Source organism: Camelus ferus, chromosome 6, assembly GCF_009834535.1.
Source record: "Camelus ferus isolate YT-003-E chromosome 6, BCGSAC_Cfer_1.0, whole genome shotgun sequence".
NCBI classification, from domain to species: domain Eukaryota; kingdom Metazoa; phylum Chordata; class Mammalia; order Artiodactyla; family Camelidae; genus Camelus; species Camelus ferus.
Window position 1 is genome coordinate 28,208,873 of NC_045701.1, and position 15,449 is coordinate 28,224,321.

General features: G+C 42.5%; 1 protein-coding gene across 1 annotated transcript in view; it reads right to left on the reverse strand.

The window, feature by feature from the left end:
* The window catches only part of FMN1 (formin 1), a 397,658-nt gene extending 383,641 nt beyond the window's left edge, over positions 1 to 14,017 (reverse strand). Inside the window, exon 1 of the mRNA XM_032481565.1 lies at positions 13,950 to 14,017. The gene's annotated coding sequence lies outside the window, so the exon portion shown is untranslated. The remainder of the gene's footprint in view (positions 1 to 13,949) is intronic.
* Positions 14,018 to 15,449: the final 1,432 nt, after the last annotated feature.

Below are 15,449 nucleotides of genomic sequence, written 5' to 3' on the forward strand. Positions count from 1 at the left end.
TCTCTGTGCCCTGTTGACATCAGAGCCACTGCTGTCCATGCTCCCCATGTCCCCATCCACACCCTCTGTAGTCACCTCCACACACCAAGAGCTCCTCGCTGCAAGAGTGGGTTAGAGTTAGGGTAAGGGCGTGACTTCTGCCGACAGCTTTGGTCTGTCCGTGGAGCAATGCCCCCTGCACACAGACTGGCACCGAAAGAGACTGAGGGATAGGTGGGAGCAGATCAGGTAGACTTTGAGGGCCATGACACAGAGTCCCAGTTTCATTCTGAGTCCCACGGGAAGGTATTTAGGAGTTTAAAGCAGAGGACAGATGTTGATCACTCAGGCTATATCTGGAAAACTAACTATGAAAGGGCAGGAGAGGAAGCAGAGAGGCTAGCCAGGATGTGAATGCCACAGCCCACGTTATTTTCCTAGAAGGGATCATTGTGAAAGCACAACTGAAAGCATAATAAAAAGTGTCTACTTGTAGCATGGTAGTTGGAGCCTTCAAGTTCAAGGTCAGCTCTACACCAGCAGCTTATCTGAGAGGCCCTCTGAAGTCTGTTTCATACAAGCTGGTTGTTGGAAAGAGGGTCAAATTTGTTATGCTCTTTTAAGTATGAAGTAGGGATAAATCTATAATACATAACCAGATATGTACTTTGCATGTGCTGTTAACATTTCATTGCAGCTGCAATTAGTCTAAAGGAGAGCGACAATGAAAACAAAGTTGAGAAACACTGTCCGGAATATCAGACAGGATTCAGGTTCCTTCTGAGGAGCATCAGGTGCGCTTAAGCTGGCCTGAGATGGCCCCTGGCCTCCTGGACCAATAACCCTAAAATGCCCTGTCACCTCACATTTCCTTGGAGCTGTACAGACACTGACTAATTCACCTTCTCAATGGGAAGATGGTCCAGTAAGATACAATGGGCTATTTGCAAGTCAGCCTTTCTAAACACAGATACCTCCTGTTTGGATGCTCCCGAGACATACAGGTGGAGGAAGGAAGTTTCAGGAGCTGAAGAGGGTAATGCAAATACCCGACAGGATCTCCAGGCCTATGTTTCATGTTTCTCTTTCATCTCCCTCTCACCCGCAAATTCCTGCTTCCAGCACAAATATATTCTCCCCTGAAAATCCAGGGGGAAAAAAACCATTCCTTCCTTTGAGCTTCCAGAACACGTTGTAAAGATAATATTAAAGGCTACTCTTTCTTGACCACTTATGGTGAGTATTATGCTAAACCTTTTACCTGAATTACTTCATTTAATCTTCCCACTCTTATTGCCATTGACAGATAGGAAATGGAGGTTGAGAGAAGGGAAGGAGCTTGCTCGATGTCATACAGCAAACAGATGGGAGAGCGGAGATTCACCAAGCAGCCTCTTAACCTCTGGACGGCATAGCCACTGTTCTGTCACTAACCCCACTGTCTCACAATCAGAAGTTCACGTGCCTCTCTCCTCTATTACCTCCAACAGAAATGACCAGGTGTCACGAAAATGGAGTGAGTTTTACAATCAAATCCTGTTGTATAACTTAGGGATATTACTTACTGAGACTCAGCTTCCTCATATATAAAATGGAGACAGTAAATGCCTACCCAATAGGTTTGCTGTCAAGATAAAATCAGATATATTTTTTAACACGCTCACCACAGTTTCTGGCACATAAAGTCCCATTTAACTAAACAGGTGTTCACTGAGGGCCCATGGAATACCCTCGTGGTATGATGGGTTCTGAGAATATTATTTAATAGAAGCACTCTCATGGAACCAACACACTGGGAACTTAATACACTGTGATTGCTCTCACTTCTTGAGGACAGGAACTATGTGCTATTCAACCCTGAATTTTCAGGGCTCAGCAATGCCAGCACCAAATAGGTCCTCAATGACTTTTCGGTGATGAGTGATAATGGTTCACAGAACTTCAGAGACCCTAAGCACTGGGGATGATGAATGACTGTGTCAGATTAGTGGGTGTCATTTATCAAACAATAGATAAAATAGGTGAAAGTAAAGCACAAAGATGTCACTCCCAGAGGCTGTATGCATTCAATCATTTAAGCACAGAGCCACTAGTAAACAACTCTCAAAATACATTCCCATAGCAAAATGGATACATAACCTTAACAGTGTAGAAATAATAATACATCTAACAGCACTCAGGAGGTGGGGAGGAGAGGAGGGAAGGGACTTTCAGTGTTAATCTTTCAAAAAAGGAAGTCAATTGACACTGAGGAAGAAAGCTCATAAAAACAGCAATGTAAATAATATTTTTCATGATATTTTAGCCTTAGAGAGTTTTTTTTTAAAAGAAATAATGTGATCTTGAAGTGAACTTATTTAAAGTTTGACCACTTTTTAGTTTCAATTCAGTTTCTTTTCATTGTCTGAAAATTTGGTTAATTAGTTAATTAATTTTGTTATAAATAGCATCCATACTCATTTTTATAAAAGTATTTCTATTTAAGTATCCATCCATCCTGATAGATAGATAGATAGATAGATAGATGATAGATGTCTGAATGATGCTCACCTGAGGTTAATGATGTTGTATTCGAGATGATTTTTTTAAGAATTATCATTTTTGTAACTCTCTGCCTTATTTGAATTCCTGATAATCAAAATACATGATTTTTTTTTTAAAGTGTGTTTCCTAAAATAGAGAAAGAGAATGATGTGCCAAGGTGTGGTTAATTCTTCCTGGTGGGAATATGGGTCATTGTCATTTTCTTCTGTGTACATTTTTTGTATTTTTTACATTTCCAAAAATGATTTTAAAAAGGGTTTTACATCAGAGTCTACATTCAAGATTATGTTTCTTCCTTTTTAAGTAAGACTCTAAAATAGAAAGCATGTTTTTTACTTTGGTTGCAAATGGTGTCTTCAAAATGACTTGAGAATCCAATTGGCAAAGCAGAAAAAACTGGATTCTTTTGAATGCTCTTTATAAATGTAATCTCCTTAAGTAAACAGAGTAGAGAGCTAATGAATGGTTATAATGTATGTTTACATTTTTTTAAGGTTTTTCCATGAAGAGTGAGAGATTATGAAAGAGATTATGAAAAGCTTCACCATGTCAGACTGTGTCTGATGGAGACGGTTAAGACCAGGATTTCAAACTAAGTGGCTTTCCTCATCCCTTTCCATGTCCTTTAAGACATGATTACTGAACGTCAACACCTGTTTGCTGTGGCAGAGGATGGACTAGAATAACCCAGTTCTTACCTTCTAGTTAAGAAGAAAAATGTAAAATACACAAAGGGTCGCAAAGTTGTGAAAGGGACTAGATTCTGGGAGGTGTTCTGGGAAGCGGTGGATAACATACCTGAGCTATCTGTTTAGGTTTAACAGAAGGCATTATGGTAACATTTTTTCATGTATAAAAGTTCAGGAGAAGAGTTGGGATTCTGATTTAGTCCTTCAAATAACTTAAGGAATCTATTCAATTTCTTGTAGTGTAGAAATTTAGAAACAATGAAATTCAGCATTCCCTGAGTCTTGTATGATTGTGTTAATGTTATAGAGAGTTTTTTCAGCTCAGTGAACCACCTGGCTGTGAAACCTTTAATTACTGCCAATGCCAATTTAGAAGAAGGAAAATAAATTTTTGTTTCTCTTACTTAACAATTCTAAAGTAATGTCTTCCCTCAATGATAGCTTGTAGCCTATGGGATTTTTTTTTTATAAAGGAAGGAAGAAATTTTTCATAACGTTATATTTGTGAAGTGCTTTAAATCCTATCGCAGTCTGTCAAAATGTGGGTTGGCACTTCTCTAGTCTGGGAGTTAATAATATTCATAGGGAAAATGATGGAATCCTAGATTTAAAGGAAACGTAGAAGTTATCCATTCCATCTTAATTCTGGATTCTCTCTTTCACTGTAACCCTTGTGAAGAGTCATCCAGTCTTAACTTGAACTCTTCCATGGCAAATTGTTCTCTACCCAACAAGGAAAACTCACTGCACTCCAGATAGCTCTAAATATATATATATTTTAAATCCCTTTATTCTGAGTTAAACTCCATTTCCATTAATATCTTCCCATGGGTGCTTATTCTTACCTCCAGAGCTGTGATGAGTAAAGCCAATTACTCTCCTGTCCTTTAAACACCCAAAAGCGTTTCCTGAGAACTCTCATCCTGGCTGAACCACCCTAGTCTCTTCAGCAAGCCCTCAAATGGAAGAGCCTTCATCCTCAAAAACCCTGTGTTAATCACCTGACTGTTCTTTACTGTGTCAAAGGTCCTACTACAAAGCAGTGCCCACAGTTAGAAACAGCTTCTCAAAAAAGGCCTACAGGTGTTTCAGGATCACAAACAATTCTTGCAACAATCACTTTAAATCATTAGCCGAACACATCTTAAATGGCTAGGTTCTATCCTATCTCTTTGCCTATCTTGGGTTTCAGTTTCCTCTCCATCACGTTTGTCTGCCTTTGTAATTTTGAAGGACCATTCTTAAATCACTTTTGGTTGCAAGCAATTGAAACTGATTTTAGCTACCTTAAAAAGAGAAGCATATCCAATTTCATGACATTCATGGGCCATGTCATGAAATCAGAGAAACAGCAGGAAAGCCAAGAGCAGGAAGAACCAGAAGCGGAGTCTTCCAATGGCCACTGGACAGCGCTCGAGGGCATCCCTGGAGCACGTCTCTAACCGTGCTTAGCTCCACTGACTCTTAGTCACTGCCACCCTTCCGTCCTAAACTCTAAGTCGTGGGGGAAAGAATCCATCTGGCCCCATTTGGGTCAGTCTTCCATCTCTGATTCAAGTAGCCCTGGCCAGGGACATGGCCTTGTGTATGTATACAGAACCCATGCTTATATATTCATTGGGTCATTTTCAGAGAAAGAAAAATGAGTAAGAACAAGATAGATACCCCAAATTACTGTACTTTCAAGGGAAAAGAATGTTCTGAGATATTAATCTATGTTTCTTTCTTATTTCTCCTTGTGTTTTCCCCTTCTGCTTGACCTCCAATAAGGCAGGTATCAGAATTGGTGTTCACTGCATCAGGAAAGGTTTGTGGCAAGGAGAAAAGGAGACATGGTCTGAGAATATTCCTGGATTTTGTTTTCCAAAATCCCAAACACTTAGAAGAACATAGGGAATTGCCTGAAGGAGGTCAAAAGGAAGATTTATAGACATGAAGAATCTTGGAGCAACATGGACGTTTAGCTCCCCAGGACGGCTGGGAAAGGAGAGAAGTAGGCTTATAGATCCTGGAGGAGGCAGGGGGCACAGGGGCAGGCCCTGCTTCCTGGCAGTGTCCCCAGGAAGGCCACAAGCCCCTGAGCTGTGTGTGATACATCTAGGCAGAAGGAACCATAGGAAATGTCACCAAAAGATTTCTGTGGACCAAAGATGACCTGGACAATGGCAACTGAGACAGCCATGTGAGCAGAAACACTGGGTGCTACAGTGTAACCTGGACGGTCAGAAGCCTCAATGACCAGAGGGTCCCCTCTCCCGATGCCTCCCCACTGTATCAGCTCCCTGGAGCCTGGACACAACTCTGGGGATGTGTGTCTGTGACCCTAAGAAGGACAGAGAATAAGTCACCTTCCCAGAAGGAAGAGGCTTGAAACAGAAATGAACTTGGTTCATAAACAAGTAAAGGGGTGAGATCTTTTTATACACCTGTCTTTGTAGATGGAGATTCTCATTGGCTACACTTGATGGAAGAGACGGGAGCAAAATGAGAATTGAGTAGTTCTACTTCCTCTCTCTCTCTGTGAACTTGACCTCCTCTTCTTCAAGCAGCATTATCTCTACATCATGCACTGATTGTAACGTGAAAAGCCTCTTTCATAAAAACTGCCTTAGTGGTTTTTTCAAATCCTCTTATTCATGACCTTGGTTTTCCTGATGCTATTTTCCTGGGTCCATGTCATACCTCTTAGACAACATACCCCTCCTCTCCTCTTCGTGTATTTCTTTCTTCTCCGACGTGGTTTGGGCACAAGGTCCCTAGCAACCACTTTGGCATCTTCAGCCACCTCCCCTTTGGCTTTGTCAATTGCTCAGTCTGTGACTATGCTATCAAATTGTGTTTATCTTTTGGCAATTTTTAATTTATTTTGATAAGAATATTTAACGTGAGATCTACCCTCTTAAACTGGCAAGTGTACAACACAGTGTTACTGACTATAGATACAGAATTTTGTTTTTCTTAACAACTTCTGCCTTAGGTGAAGTAAGATCCTAAATCCAGCTAATGGTGCTACAATTTGGCAGCTATTGATACATGTTTTAACCAAAAGTAAAATTTAAAAAAGGACCAAGTCCCCAAACCTGAGTCCGACAGTTGACTGCCCTTTCATTTTTGTGTGTCAGGGCTGCTACTTCCTGAAGAGAAGTTGAGTGATGTAATGAACAAAGCCCAAGGAGTCGGGTGACCTGGATCTATTCTTGGCTGTGCGACTGACTGTGCATGACCTTGGGCAAGTCACTTTTTACTTCCCTATCTCAGTTTTCTCTACTAGTACAGCTCAAAAAAAAAGCTGGTCACCTACCTAGAGACTAACTTGGGTACAAGAACTGTAGAGTAAGAAATAAGATAATGCTGCATGAGAAAACGGTACATGTATTTTCTTTCCCAATCTGCCACAGGTTTCCATTATGACACTTAGGATATCATGGAGTTTCAGTTCTTTAAATAATCATGAAAACTAAAATTAACCTGTTTTCAGAGCTGAAAAGAACTCAGGACCAGCTTTGGACAAACCAGAAAGTGACCTTAGCACAAGGACAATGCCCCTTATTATGTGTGATGCATTCTCTTCCCATTTGGGGCTTGGGTGGGTAGGAAGGAGTGGGTTCATAAGCCCCTAGTAAGTAACCGGGAGAGGATGCTATGGCAGAAACAGGGATAAAAGGAGACAAGGACATTGGCAAGTGGGGACGGGATGGGTGCCAGTTCTGCAGATGAATTCCGTTTTCTGCAGACCTGCAGGCTTTTAAAAAATTATTCGCAAAGCTTTCCAAATATGAACTAGGCTTAGAGAATATTCTAAAGTGGCTGCCTTTGTCTAAAAAGAGAAAGGATAATCATTTTAATGCCTCAAAACAGCAACTCTTGCTCTTTACTACATCCATACCCAGAAATCTGCACTGTATTTATGGTTTATTCTGCTTTGAAAGTTAAAAAAAAAAATTAAAGCCAGGAATGTTCTCTGTGGCTTACGAGGGCACAGACAGAAGGTGGACAGCAAGTCCAGCAGGTAGAGTAAATACAACCCAGCTCCATTTACAGCCATGTCCTCAGGCAAGCATGGCAATCTCTCCCAGCCCTGTTTGCCCATCTGTACAAGAGGTACGGTACCACTTACCTACTGCACAGAGGTAACCAAGGTTGGGAGCTTAAATCTCCTGTATAAGGCACAGGATGGACACAGAAGAACACACATTCTTACTGACTGCCTGCTCTTGGAACAGACCTTGAGAACATCCTTCCCAGAATAGAACGCCCAGGAGCTATATGGACGCCATGGTGTAACGGTGAGATATTGGCTTTATTAGTACTCACAGGACTGAGACCACAGGGGTGAGCTTTCAATCAGACAACAGAGTGAAGCTGCAATGTACCCTTCAGAAATGATGACAGATAAAGGTTTTCGTTACTGCCTCCTGGGGACTGAACGCATTCAACATGACTCTATTTACCCAGTTGTAAGTCTCACAGAAGAGAAAGATCATTCAATGCCATGACAGCAACTGTCATTCCGAAAGACATCGTGGCTCAGCCACCTCTACAACACTGAAGAGCAGAAAAGCTGCTCTGTGAGACTCAGAGGAACTGAGACACCAGAAAGAGCTCCAAGGGAGCGTGAGGTGGCGCCACGATCATCTATGTGCTGCTCAGAAGGGCCTCCTCTTGGCCACAGATGATGCCATTCTCTCAGAGAACTTCACTGGAACTTCATCTGTGCAAATGTCAAGGTTCGGGAAACTTTACGGGTTACCAAAATTACCATGGCGAGTGGACCACTGGGGTGAGCTTCCAGGAAGTAGACAGTCTCTCCCTCTTTCTTAAACAGCCATATTTTTCCTTCTGTGTTTCACAGAGGGAAGCACTAGATAAAGTATCTGAGCCCAGATGAGTGTGGACGGACACTCATGGGAGCAAAAACAGGGCAACCATAGCTAAAGAAGAACAGCCACATCCTGGTCTGTTGGATGGACGTTTAAATATTGGTCTGCAGGTCATCTCATGTCCTCTGTGCTTCTCTCACAGACACATGCACTGCAGCACTCCTGCTGGGATCAATACCTTGCCAGTCACAACACAATGGTGTTTCCTGCCTTATAACCACCCCTCAGCCCCACCCCTTCTGGCTGCATCTGCTCCTAATCCTTTAATGTCGACATTCTGATGACCAACATGAATATTCAGATGTCCTGCCTACACAACCTTCATTTCTGTTGCTGTATAGGTTACTCAGAAAGTTCACTGGAATATTATATAATATCACTCATATGTGGAATCTAAAAAAAGATACCAATTTTATTTACAAACCAGAAATAGACTCACGGACATAGAAAACAAACTATGGTTACCAAAGGGGAGAGGGAGAAGAGGGATCAATTACGAGTTTGGAATTAGCAGATACACATTACTATATATAAAATAGATAAACAACAAGGACCTACTGTATAGTACAGGGAACTGTATTCAATTTCTTGTAAAAAGTTATAATAGAAAAGAATCTGAAAACATGTGTGTGTGTGTGTGTGTGTGTATACACACATATATAAAATCGAATAGCTTTGCTGTATACCTGAAACTAACATTGTAAATCAATAAAAAATAAAAAATAAATTTAAAAGGTTCATTGGAATGCTATTACCAGAGACATGGAAACTGCGAACCAGGAAATTCATCAAATTGCCACTATCTGTCCTTACTCCACCATCTAAGGATGTTTTGAGCCCAATATCTAGAAATCTTCTTGACCAGCTGCTTTCAGGACTCAAAAGGTAGGTTTATTTTTGTTCTAACCATTAATCGTTGGTTTCTGTTTGTTTCCATAGAAACGCACCTTGCTAAAATACCTGATTTCTGACACTATCCAGACACCTAACTTTGGTGGATACCTTATTCCCACTGACACCACTGCCCCCTCAAATGAGATACAACTGTTTAACTAGACGGACCTACTCCAAGACTGAGACTGAGTCAATGAGAAAGGGCAATGCTTTATATTTGTCCTTTTCTGCTTTTTCATTATTGTTCCAATCTATGTTGTTGGTGTTTTCTCTCCCCCTTTGTAGATCTCCTATCTTACAAACTCCAATCAGAATTTCTCTACAGCTACCAGCTCAATTTTGATATATAAAACTTGAGAAAAAAAAAGGGACATTTCAAAGGGCAGAGTGAGGGGTACCAAATATGCTACTGCAAAATACGCCTCTTTGGCATATGGATTATTTTGAGTTAAATACCACTCAGTACCAGTGGATGCAGGAAAAGCTCTAAAAACAGTACACAAGTTTTCCTTTGGTAAAGGAAATTTACACTTGTAAAAGAAATTCCTATTTGTAAAAGGTGTCTCCTTCTCCCAGGATCTGAAGAGAACTCTTAGCTTTTATCAGTGGAGAAGGCACAGAATTAGATCTGCATAGCAAACTGTACTAAACAACCCTTGTCCACCACACTTTTCCCAGTCACTTTCCCATAACCTGACTTCCCCATCCAGAAGCCCCAAACTCCTTTTCCTTTAGCCTAAGATAGTATTTAAGTCCAAGTTCTTTCTTTTTTTTAAATTGACGTATAGTCAGTTATAATGTGTCAATTTCTAGCATACAGCACAATGTCCCAGTCATGCATATACATATATATATTCATTTTCATATTCTTTTTCATTAAAGGTTATTACAAGATATTGAATATAGTTCCCTGTATTATACAGAAGAAAAAAATTTAGTCTATTTTTATATATAGTATAAGACCAAGTTCTAACCACCCCTTGGAGTTACTCATGTCTGGGGGTCCCACGTGGAAGCGTGATACACAAGTTTATTAACTTCTGTTTGTTCTTCTCTTGTTTAAAAAAAAAGTCCTGTCTGCCTCAAAAATATTCCCCCCGATAGCCTGTGACTCAGAAAACCAAGGTAAAAAGTGTTTAACGTGAAAGATGCTGTTCTTTAACAACGATCTCTGACACTTCAGAAAGGAGAAATGGATTTAGCTCTAATAAGCTGGAACACAGGTCAGTTTAGATTAAGGTAAGGAAATAGACGGACTGGTTTAAAAAACAGAAACAAGAACAAAAACCCAGTAACCTCTTCCTGTAGAGGTGAATGACAGAGGTCATTTCAGGAAAGAGGTGAGGGGAGGTGGCCTAAAGGACCACTTCCCCCCCCCAGACCCATACATAACTACAGTATTATACATTCAAAGCCTAAAGAAATACAGAAATACAGGTGATTCAGGGACATGTTACATATCTAGCCAGAGAACTTGGGAAGTCTAAGTGGGAGGGGATGGTCCATTTCCCAGAGGCTTGCTTTCATAGGTTGACAAGGTAAGGAGGTTCATAGCCTCTTCCCATCTTCCCACCTCAGTAATTATTACATTGCAGGGCATATGGATGACTGCTTTGTCAGCCTTTCCACACAGACACTAAACACAGGGATGCTTCAGCTCCCTCCCAGGGCCAGCCTGTTGATGCAGGCTCATATTTGCTCCATGAAGATACAATTCCCATGGTTTAGCATCGTTATAAGATCAAGCAAATCAGATTAATGGCTATAACTTTAACAACCCGCAGGCTGGGACCTGCTGAGAATAAAGCTGATTTCTAACACAGAGACGACATGCCTCTGAAAATAATGGCTCCTGTTGAACAAAGTTCCAACACATGATTATAAGCAACCTCCCAGCATGATCTATCAACACTGCATACTATTAAATATCTCTGATAAATTTTCACAATTATACAAGTAAGGTTTTAATAAGAAAACCATTAAAGGCAGGATCATCTAAACACCAGTCCCTGGAATGACATGCATGAGTTCAAAGCTTTAACATGAAATGACTCTGAGTCACTATATGTGAGGTAGGAGAGCAGTGTTTCTGAATCTTCTATCACTGATGTTTACCATCATCACATCAAGTTCCAGTCTGTCCCCATTCCTCCCATCCCTCCTCCTTTGAGGACAGCTCTACCAATTTTACGTCTAGAGAGGAAGGCAGGCTTGGATAGGAGATCCACCCCTAGACAATCATAGGACCATGGGACCCCTACCCCCTTGGCCAAAATATTCATTCTAAACATTCATTCTGTGACCCAGGACTGAGTGGTCACAGTTCTTCCCTGAGATTCACTTTGGAGCTTGAGGAGAAGGGGGCTATCCATGGATTAAAGAGCTGGATGTATATGAATCTAGAGCTTATGGAGGCACCGAGGGGACAAGGTCTGTGATAGGAAAGAATGAGGCTGAGACAGAGAAAGATGAACAGAAATAAGGGAACTGAAAGAGACAGAGACATAGGGACAGAAAACAAGCTAGCAACCAGAAAAGCATCTGAATCTTAGGAGCTGGGGGTAGACCAACTTCCTCACCAAGACATCAGAGTGTGGTTGGAGTTCAGTTATTTTAGCCCCAAATGCTCAGTTTTACTTAGCATTCTTTCTGCTGGGTTTCCATCCTACATCACAGGAGATATCCTAAATAATATAATTGACCATATACTCTAAATTTCAAAGTATGCCCAAAGAGCAGATATGACTGTTCACCTCTCTTTCTATATAAGAAAACTGAACCACACTGATACTCAGTAACTGCTTGCTGTTTTCTACAAGGGCAAAGAAAAACATATTATTTTTAGAGAATAAAAATATTATAAAACAAGTTCTCCCTTTCTGGTAAGTTAGAGTTTCTGCAATTCCCAGGGACATTTGAAGAAACGTAGTTTTGCTGTTCCTGGCAAAAACCAATGCATTCACTAGCGATTCTGTAAAAAGCATAATTTACCAACTTGGTGCACTGAACAACCAGGGAGGAATAAGCAGCCTAGGACAGGCCCAGAGGTGCAGAAATGTTCTCTGAAGTTGCATCTTTAATGTACCTTAATAGAGATTTCTAAGCATTTGCTCAGGCTGATGAGAGAAATATCTGTCCAAATACATGCCACCTCTCTAATATGGAATCCTAAGAGGGGCCCAAAGACAGCCACCCCACATTAAGATCATCTTTGAGATCAAAAAAGGAGGGAGAAAGACAATGGATTAGAAGTGCATGTTTTAAGGGCAGAAGATCCTTGTTGACAAGTATTATTAATAACAGTTACAGTTCATTTTCCACTTACTATGTGCCAGGAACTAGAGAGCATTTTAACAACAACTTCCCCTAGGAGGCGGGTAATATTATCCCCATTTTATAGACAAGCTAAATTCAAAAGGATAAGTGACTTGCCAAAACCCACTCAGCTAGTAAGTGGTTGGTCCAGGACTTGAACCCATGTGACAGGTCCATGACTTTAACCATTATGCTATACTGCCTCCCAACTTTTATCCATTGTTCCCTCCATAGAAGTCACTGCTCCCTTGTTTCTGCAGTATATCTAAAGGCATTTTATTCATTGGTCCTACTGCACTATAAACACAGTTGAGAGAAAGGAGACTAATGGTTAGATATCACTGACCAAGAAGAGCCTGGGACTTTTATAACACCTTTAAGGTTCTATCATCTACAATGATAGTTAATCTGGTAGGCAACCCTCAGCTATAATGTTTGCTCTCCTGAATAAACATTAATAAGCCTGAGATCCAAGTGATCTTGTAGTAAGCCCTAAGAACAGCTGAGCCAGGCTGCTGAATACCAACGATGTGCCCCCAAGAAGCTACCTGCTGTAGACAACACAGCATAATTCTCTCTCCAGGAACTTAGGTTCCCCCAAGGAGGCACAGCACACAATGCTACATACCCCACATGCAAACATGGATCATGCTTTAGTACAGCTAGAGCCGCTGTGGAAGAAAGTCAGATGCTAAGCTACTTGATCTGGTCCTCTTAAAGGCTTAGGTCTGAACAGTCACCTCTCCATGACTGAAGTACCCATAGTGCACAGGCCTGTACCACTGGTCCTGGACTCTGCATTCAACCCATCAGGTGTTTGTGAGTGCCAATGTCAAACTCCAGGAGCCAGCAAGCAGCAGTGTGGATGATTAAAACAAAGGGTTTTCGGCGGCAATATCAACCGCAAATGGGGATAAGGAAACTCTTCCCATTCACACCAGGGTCCCAGCTACTTGTCCTTGAATTTACGGAGGACTTGGCTCTGGCCTCAGGGGGGGCAAGGGCATTGCTTTTTATTTGGAAGTCAGCACTTACATGCCTGAACAGAGTCTGCTTTTGCAGAACTTGAAGAGCTCTGATGGAGGAAGAGAATGTTGATGGTGGTGGTCGGGGTGTTGATGATGGTGATGATGATGAAAGAAGAAAACAGTGATGGTGAATGTCACCTATAAATATAAGCACAAACCAGCAACAGATATTCTTTCAGTCACTGCCAATCATAACCGTGATGCAGCTTCCTTTCCCAAACCAACGCCACTGAAGGACTCCCCTCCCCTCAGAACTAAGCATATCCACCTTCAAAATAAAGCGCTGCGTCCCTCCCTCCCCCGCCCGCTCTTCCACCCGTCCTGTGCCAAGCTGGGAATGCGACTGCACTGGCGGGTCAAGAGGGCTGGGAGTTAACGGCAGTTCTGTAGTGAGGAGCGTTAGGAAGACCCGGGGAGCCCCAACAACCCACTTCAAAGCCTCTTAGTTGAGCTGGAGGAACGAACGCAGAAGGCGAGTAAGATAAGGTAGCCAGGGCAAAACAGATTTGACGCCTCTTTCGAGAGCCCTGAAGCCCCAAGAGACGGAGCAGGTGGGCTTCTGTCGGGAAGGAAAAGAGGCGGGGCAGACAGCCAGCAGGACAGACAAGGCTCTCTTTTACCTGACCAGGTGCAGCAGCGGTAGCGGCTGCAGCGAGGATGCTGCGCTGGAGTCCAGAGCCAGAGCCTGAAGCTGCCGCTGCGCCGGCCTCCGTCGAGGCCCCGCCCCAGTCCCGCCCCTAGCCACGAGGCCCCGCCTCCCCAGCACGCGCCGGCCCGACGGGCTGTTTGGGGGAGGTGAGCTGTGGACTGATCGGCAGGGCTGACGACCAATGGGAACTCGCAGCGGCGCCAGGGCGGGCGGACGGCAAGGTAGTGTGGAAGGAGACGGCGTCCAATCAGCAGCGGAGCCGATGAGCCTGGCTAGGGCGCGGTAAGATTATTGGACAACGGAAGTCCAGGCTGCCCAGTAGGAGGCGGTGTTCGCAAGGCAGGGTCTAAGGTGCAACAGCCAATCCCCGGCCCCGTCACACCAGCTTGCCTGTCCCCTCGGGCGCCTCTCCGAGTGCAAGCGCTGGACTGACTGATTCGAAGCTATGGCGGGAAGGGAGCCCCTGTTCCGGAGGTTCCCACGCCTCAGAGACCCCTCAAGGCCGTGCCGCTCCAGTGGTCAGGTCAACGGCCACTGCCCCTGCACCTCCAGCCTAGCCATTCTCCATTATAAGTGCTACAAGTTGCCAAGGAGGAAAACTCAAGAAATAGAATCCACAGGTAAACCCAAACCCTAATGTTAGCCTCCCTCACACTCCCAGTTCCACCTTCAAATAGCTCTTTAGCCAGAATCCATGGCAGGTAAATTACTTTGACTATTTGGAGTTAAGAGCTAAACAGGTTTGGGCAAATATATGAGCTAGGACGGGCGATCCAGGAAAGGAAGGTTGAGTTGGGATGTCAAGAGGCCTGGGCGTCACAAATGGAGGCTACCTGCTTACTGGGAAACCGTGGCGTTCAAGAGCTGGTTGCCACTGTTTCTGGGCCAGTGAATCATTGTACACCTTGATGCCAAGGTAAGCGGTTTCCCCCATAAGTGTCTAATCAGTGCTGGAATGAGCTACCTTCAAATGTTTCTTAAGAGAACTTGTGGCCTTGGTGTTTCAGTGATTTGGTCTGTGATTTGGTGGCATTTCTATCTGTTCCAAGCAGGTAGGCAAGAAAGGGCCTTGCCTTTAATCTACTTTTGATAAATGCAAATTTATCATCCATCTGACACTTAAGAAGAGAAATCTATCCTGAACAGATTCTGTGCAAATAATATTCTGTTCAAATAATAAATGTGAAAAAAAATTGGGAAGTTATTTTAAAGTGATTTTTTTCCTCAGCTTTTTTTCCTAGAAATAGTAGTTTATGGAAAATCTGATTTATTCTTACTCATATTAGCCAAACACTAATAGGCACTTTATATATAATTATCTCCTTCAATCCCCACATCTTCTTATGTAAATTCCACCTTTTAGATAAGAACACTGAAGCTCAGAGAGGGCAAGTAATTGCTCCCGGGTCACATAATAAATTAGGAATAGAGTCAATACTAGGTCAATACTTCTGTTTAAAACCCATCATTA